The sequence below is a fragment of the Alexandromys fortis genome, unplaced genomic scaffold (assembly GCF_014885135.2).
Source record: "Alexandromys fortis isolate MF-2015 unplaced genomic scaffold, M_Fortis_MF-2015_v1.1 scaffold_46, whole genome shotgun sequence".
Lineage (NCBI taxonomy): Eukaryota > Metazoa > Chordata > Mammalia > Rodentia > Cricetidae > Alexandromys > Alexandromys fortis.
The window spans coordinates 8,427,866-8,435,157 of record NW_026067919.1 but is presented as its reverse complement, the minus strand read 5'-3'; the positions used below and the strand labels follow the sequence as shown (position 1 = coordinate 8,435,157).

Here is a 7,292-nt window from a genome sequence, read left to right as displayed (position 1 = left end):
TTTACTCCTAATAATATCTTTACTTATATTATCTCATTTATTATTATTATATTTGTTGTTATTTTTATAATATATTATGCAGACTATATTTATAATATACTGCAGACTATATTTATTCTTTACCATCCCCTTCCTCTCTCCTGAACTCTTGCTCCGAATTTGCTGAACCTCTTCACAACCACAAATAGTCACCATCTTCATATTTTATATTACACACATTCTCCCTCTCTATTTTAGCTCCCTCCCCATCTCGTCTAGCATCTCTTCTACCCCTCTCATGGCTTCTCTTCTGTTTTTATCACACACTCACAAATGTTCACATACACACACAGACACACACACAGACACACACACACATACACACACATACATATATATATATACACACACATGTGTATATATGCACACACACAAACACACACAAATCTAGGGTTTGCATGTAAGGGAAAACACTGTCTTTCTGAGTTTGGCTCATTTCACCCAATGTAATGATCTCCAATTGCCTCCCACCTGTCTGGAAATACTATGACTTCATATCTATTCACATAAAATTCTCTCTTTTTTAAATATTCGTATCTGTTGGTGGACATCTGGGCTAGTTTCATTTTCTGGTAATTGAGCTGAGTTCACTAATAAACATGGCTGTACAAGTAAATCTTCAGAATATTGACAAAGTCTGTTTCAGGTATGAATGTAGCAGTGGCATAGCTGGTTCATACGGTGATTCTATAGCCAGATTTCAGAAAGAAAATTTAAGCCAGGCTGTTGTAAGATGAGCGGTGGGCTACATTTCTGGCACCCGGCCGCCCACACGGCTAGCTTTACCCGAAATAATTACACGGAAACTGTATTCTTTTAAACACTGCCTGGCCCATTAGTTCCAGCCTCTTATTGGCTAGCTCTTACATATTGATCTAACCCATTTCTAATAATCTGTGTAGCCCATGAGGTGGCTTACCAGGGAAGATCTTAACCTGCATCTGTCTGGAGTGGGAGAATCATGGCGACTCCCTGACTCGGCTTCCTTCTCCCAGCATTCTGTTCTGTTTACTCCACCCACCTAAGGGTTGGCCTATCAAATGGGCCAAGGCAGTTTCTTTATTAAATAAAAGTAACTCCTCCATCACCAGGCATTGGTGGCTCAACCTTTAAACTCAGCACTTGGGAGGCAAATGCAGGCAGATCTCTGTATTAGAATACAGCCTGAGTTATAGAGTGAGTTCTAGGACAGGCAAGGCTGTTATATAGAAAAACCCTGTGTAGTTGGAGAGTTTTGTTCCACCTAGTCCAACAGTAAACACACAGAATCTATATTATTTGCAGCACTGTTTGGCCAATAACTTAAGCTTATTTCTGGCTAACTCTTATATCTTAAATTAAGCCATTTTGATTCATCTGTATATTGCCATGTGACTGTGGCTTACCGGCAAGCTTCCATCCAGCATTTGCCTCTGGAAGGGCTACATGACTTCTCACTGACACTGCCTACTCTCTCTCTCTCTCTACATATCTCTTCCAGACTGGCTTTATTCTGTTAAGCCACGGACCAAAAGCAGCTTCTTTATTAACCAATGGCAATAAAACATATTCACATCACACATCACCTCCACATCACCTCCCCTTTTCTGTGTAAATAAAAAAGGTTTTTTTATTTGCACCTTAAATATGCTCACCTCTTAGTCACCCTATATCCTCCTCTCATCCCTACAGTGTCCCCAAAAGAAAATTCAAAAAAAAAATCAAAACAAAACAAAATAAGGCAATCAAGCAAACAAATAAAAACAAGAACAAAACAAAACAACAAAATCCTCTTCACTTCTCCATCTTTTCTGCCTCTCCAATACCATTTCATTCATCCTGGTGGCTCTGGAAGCAGTGTGTCTCATAGCATATACCTTTTTTCTGATCAGCTTTGCTAGCAAAGGTTCATTGCAGTGAGTCACTGGTCTGTTTCAAGGCTTCTGGTTTCTGAAACACCATCATTACTGGATTCTCCCTGTAACTCCTCCAGGATATCCAGAAGCTACCCTGAATCATGGAGATCCTATGGGTATGGTTTATGAGCTCCATGGGTCAACCCAAGGACCAGCTACAGGCCTGAGTGGTAGGTGAGTTTGTCATCCCGAACCACGGGGGCCACCTGCCTCAGGCGAGGGTACAAAGCCAGCTCCTTTATGTCTATGCCATCAGAGTCAGTTTTAGGTCTTCTGTAATGAGTGGGGCTATCTGTCCTGAACATAGGCATCAGCTCTCCCATGAGGGTCAGAGCCAGCTCTCTTGCTGCAATGTCCAGCGAGAAGCAGGGCCAACTTTCACAGGGACAGTAAAAGTTAAGACCGGCTGATGGTAATTTCATCATGCATATTTCCTATAGTCCCCTGAGGTGATACAGGCCACAGACATCAATACAGATCCCAACTGAAACTTTACACTGGACCCAGACACAGCCCCCAGCAGCACCTTGGGTCTGAATGACCTCCTGGCTCCAAGCTGGAAGCATTGGCAGCTCAGATCAGGATGATTCTGGTCAGAGCATAGTCCCTGGATGGACATGACTAAGGCCTCAGGCAGTAGCCCCAACCCAAGGCTTCCTTATGACCTTTAGTGACAACACAGATCTTGGCTTCAACACAGACCCTGGCCACTATAGGACCATTGGCCTCGATTTGATCCTTGGCAGTAGTCAATCCTAGATGTCACCATTGCCCCAGGTAACAGTAGAGGACACTCAGATTGGCATGGCAGCATGGCCCTCAGACATCAACATGGCCCCAGACCGTGGGCCTTCCATGGTAACAGGAGCCTCAGACATCAACCCAGACTCTGAATGCAGTAGGAGCACCCAGATAAGGCCCTCAGCTGCAGCTCTGGCACAGATGTCACTGCGGCATTGGGTGGCAGCACAGGCCACTCAGATTTGTATGGTCACAGCTGCAATATGGTCCTCAGACACCATCATGAACTCAAGTGGCTGATCTGACCCTGAGCATCCACATGGCCCTAGGTCACAACAGAAGACACAGACCTCAACCTAGACACTGGTCACTATAGGGCCACGGACCCAGACATGGCCCCCAGCAGCAGCTCAGAGCTCAGATGACACCATGGCCCTAGATGGAAACACTATGGTCCTGGTGGCAGAATGGCCCCCAGACTCTGAAAGGGCCACAGGTTGTGACCCAGACTCTTGGCCTCAATGTGGGTCCTAGTGGCAATGACGACTGAACTTCAACACAGAACCTGGCTGCAGGAGGACCACAGACCCAGAAATGGTTCTCGGCAGCAGCCACAGTCTGGATGTTGTCACCATGGTCCCAAGGGGGCAATGAAGGCCTCCCAGATTGGCATAGCCCCATCAATAGCACAGACCTCAGACACCAATATGGTCCCAAGTAATGGGTCAGACCCCTGGAATCAGCATGCCCCTTGATGGCAACGGAGCCAAGGACATTAACATACCCTGACTGCAATAGGGCCATGGACCAAGATATGGCAGCTCAGGCCTAGATGACACTATGGCCCCAGGTGGTGGCACAGGCCAACCAGATCAGCTGGCTCCAGCAGTGATCCTTGGACACCTATATGGCCATTCTGGGCAACCTTGTGTCTTTTGGTAGCAACATGGGCCATGGATGTTCACACAGACCCTGGCTGTGATAGGACCACAGATGCAGGCATAACTCTACAGCAGCCCAAACTGGCTGGCCTATGGCTGGCTAGCATCTGCCTGAGCAGATGGATATATTCTTAAAATGCAATCAACCAGTCCTTGTTGGTAAGTTAAAATTATTAAGACATTTCTCATTATTTAGATATGATTAAGATAGTTATTAAAATAATGTCACTAATCATCATAAACATTTTAAAATAATCACCATAAAATATAAAACTATTTTGATATATAAGTAGTAATACATTTGTAAGATAGTTCTTGAGTGATATTTATTTATTCTTATTTTCATTGTTGTTTTCTGATTCTCTTGGATTACTGTTTGTTTCTCTTATTTCACTCTAATTAGTATTTAGCATTGCTGGTTAGTGGGTTGGGGACAATGAATTCTTCGCTTGTGTCCCTTGTTCATTTGTTCTTTTATGAAATCTATTTTGTGTGTGTGTGTGTGTTCTTAGGGTTGATACTATATCTCTTTCTCTTCCTTCTCTGTTAAGATTTCTTTAAGTGATTTAATCAGTACAGGATGGACTGGTCAAGAATTGCCTTAGTTTAAGCTTATCTTGAACTGCCTATTTTTCCATCAATGTTATAAAGATATTATTTTGAAAATAGTAATCTCGGCTGGCAGTTCATTACTTTGGGGGCTTAAAATATGTTGCTCTGTGTTTTCCTAGCTTTTCAGGTTGCTGACAAGACATGGTTATTTATTGTATTTCCTTCCTTCTCTCTTTCTTTCTTGTGGTAGACAAAACAAAATAAACAAACAACAACAACAAAAACACACAAAATTTTGGGAAGTCTGTTTTCTCCTACTACACGTAGGTCCAAGATCCAACTCAAGAGATCAGGTTTGATAACAGTTCTTTTTAGCCACTGAGCCATTATTTCTTTGGATTTTTTAAAACAATGATATTTTAAAAACAATAGCAACAATAAAAATATTATTAAAAGTACAAATTACTCCATCTGTTACAAAGAGAATCTTCCTTGATAAAGCATGAAAACTTTGTTATATGCATGTAACAACAATTGATGAAAAAAGAGACCATTAATTTAAAAGAGAATAGGGAGAGCTATATGAGAAGGCTTGGTGAGAGAAAAGTAAAGGGGGAAATGATGTAGTTATATTATAATCTCCAAAATAAAAGAAATAATAAAAAATTAAAAAACAGTAAAATTGCAGTGGAAATGATAGGAAGGTAGAACATGGTGTTTAAAAAGAAAAGAAATAGAAAAGATAAACGATTGTACAAAAATAAAGAATATGAAAAAATGTTAGCTGATTGTATGGATACAATCAGAAAATAAAAACATTTTCTTAAATATGGTTAAACAAAGCTATAGCTAGAAGTTTGAGAATAAAAGTACAGAAAGCACAGTGGTTGTAGAAAATAAAGATGAAATAGTGAAATATCTTCCAAGCCCTTGAAAATTGGAGGTAGCATGATTTGTGCATGGTGGTAGCAAGGATTTAGTTTTTTTTTAATGGATGCAGCAAGGAGGTAGTGTGTTTTATTCATGGAGATAGCATGTTGGCAGTGTGTTTTATGCAAAAAGGTAGCAAGTTTTATGTGTGCAAGTGGGGAAAAAGTAGCATGTCTTATGCATGGAGGTGGCAAAATCACTTGATCCTGTGAACTCTTTTCTTCCTTTCCTTGGCCAGGACTTTACTGAACTCTCATTTGATGTCTGCCACAAACATTTTCCTTCTTTGCCTACTAGGGGCTTCTTCTGGTCATATTATCACCGTAGTCTTTGATCAGAGGAAGGTTCTCACTGCACGTCTGACTCCCAGATATATATTCCATCACAGGAGTGTCTAATGCTCTAGCTGTAGGAAGCTATCTCCCAATTACAGCGAGAGAATGACACACAACCATAGCACTGAGATATGTATAAGTAGGGAACTTGTCTTCAGACTTTCAAAACCGCTAAGTGCTAATCACTCTATCAGAGCGATGTATTTTTAGGTGTCAGTATGCCAGGAAAGCCTGAGAGTTTTCAGGTTCTATAGCAATGAATGACAGATGAATGCCTCCAGGTATTGATGTACCCAATAACTAGATTGCTGGTGAGACCATTATCATCAGTCTTGATATTTGCGTCAGCAACAGAAAGCAGGGCTACCTTTCTCTGTGCTCAAGTTGAGCCTCTCGTTACCTGTAGTTCTTGACTTATCAGTGCCTGGGCTCTCTGTCTCTCCCTAGCTGCCTTTCAGGGTTGTCTCTCACCTTGGGGCTAAAGCAGATTTAATCAAGTCTTTCTGTCTTACAGTTTTTTTTTTTTTCTTCTGTTCTTAGGTCTCCACTGTGGCTCAGTTTCAAACAATTTGCTAACCTTCAAGACGTTACTTGGGTCTTGTCTACAGCATCACACACAGATACAGGATAAGACTGCCCCTTGACTGATGACCCACACACCTCAGGAATCACCGTCTCACCAAAACTTGTAAGTTTTTAGAAGCTTGTAAGGGTTGTGGCTTGCCCTGAAGATATGTGTCTAGTCTCTTCACTAGAACCTCACCTTTAGAAAGAGTCCTTTGCTTCCCCGTCACTTGCCGCTACTGGGGAGCCAATGACGAGTGTTTTTTTGGCTTCTTTATTGATCACCCATCTTTTTCTCTGTGCTTATCTCAGATCCTCTTACTACCGTTGGGAATTTCTCATGCTCTTTCTATCTTCATCTTTTTGAAATAGGTTCTATATATTTTCTTATTCCGATTCTTCTACTTTACCATCAGCTTGCAGCTTACCAACTTGTCTGAAAATCTTCCTACTTTCTCATAAAACGTTCCTTGATCATATTTATCACTTATTTTTCTCTCTTTTCTCCCCACTCTCTCTCCCCCTGTGTCCTTATCTTTCCTCAAAGAGAAGCTTCCATGCTTCTCTCCCACCTCAAGAATCCATGTGAGAGAAAACAGTAAATCTATGTATGGAATTGATAGCTTGAATGATGTAATATCATGTCACCTTGGAAGCTTTGTAGGGTTGTTCCTGGTTAGTGCTTGTGTAGAAAATAAGCCAATACAAAATTATGTGTACAATAAAGCCTAACATATAATTTGCCAATGAGCATAAATGATAAAATTTACTCCATAAAGATGTCCACACATGATAACTATAATATAAACCTACGTGTTTACCTTTTTTAATTATGTGTTTCAAAATTTTAATGTCCACATTAATTATTTTAGACTAAAATTGGACCCTTACCCTATAATCTTCTGGGTCCCTCTTACACTTGGGTTCATGAACTGATATTGAAAAAAGCCCGAGAACTATGATAGGCTTCAATAATAAGCAGAGCTGCACAGAAGTGAGGTTCAAGAAGTGGGTCTGTTGTAGTCCAATTTGTTAAAGAAAGCATTATAAATAGAGCATTAATTTGCCAAATATCAATTAACCTTATGCCTCTTTTATATATGTTAACACTTCTCTTTTCAAAGATAGAAAATGGTAATTACCTGGTCTGTAAGTCTCAAACACAGATAAAGCCTTCGATTGACATCTTCACAAATAACAGCATTTGGGAGATACAATTTGCTATCCAATTAAAGGAAAACCTGTAAGATATCATTGATCACTTTTTTCTTTAGCGGACACAAATCTTTATATAT

The 7,292-nt window shown here is 40.6% G+C and overlaps 1 long non-coding RNA gene across 1 annotated transcript in view; it reads left to right on the top strand.

The window, feature by feature from the left end:
- Nucleotides 1–6,093, top strand: part of LOC126500640 (uncharacterized) — a 69,885-nt gene extending 63,792 nt beyond the window's left edge. Inside the window, exons 6-7 of the long non-coding RNA XR_007591392.1 lie at nt 2,012–2,108; nt 5,974–6,093. This is a non-coding gene — a long non-coding RNA (uncharacterized lncRNA). The remainder of the gene's footprint in view (nt 1–2,011; nt 2,109–5,973) is intronic.
- The last annotated feature ends 1,199 nt before the right edge of the window (nt 6,094–7,292 follow it).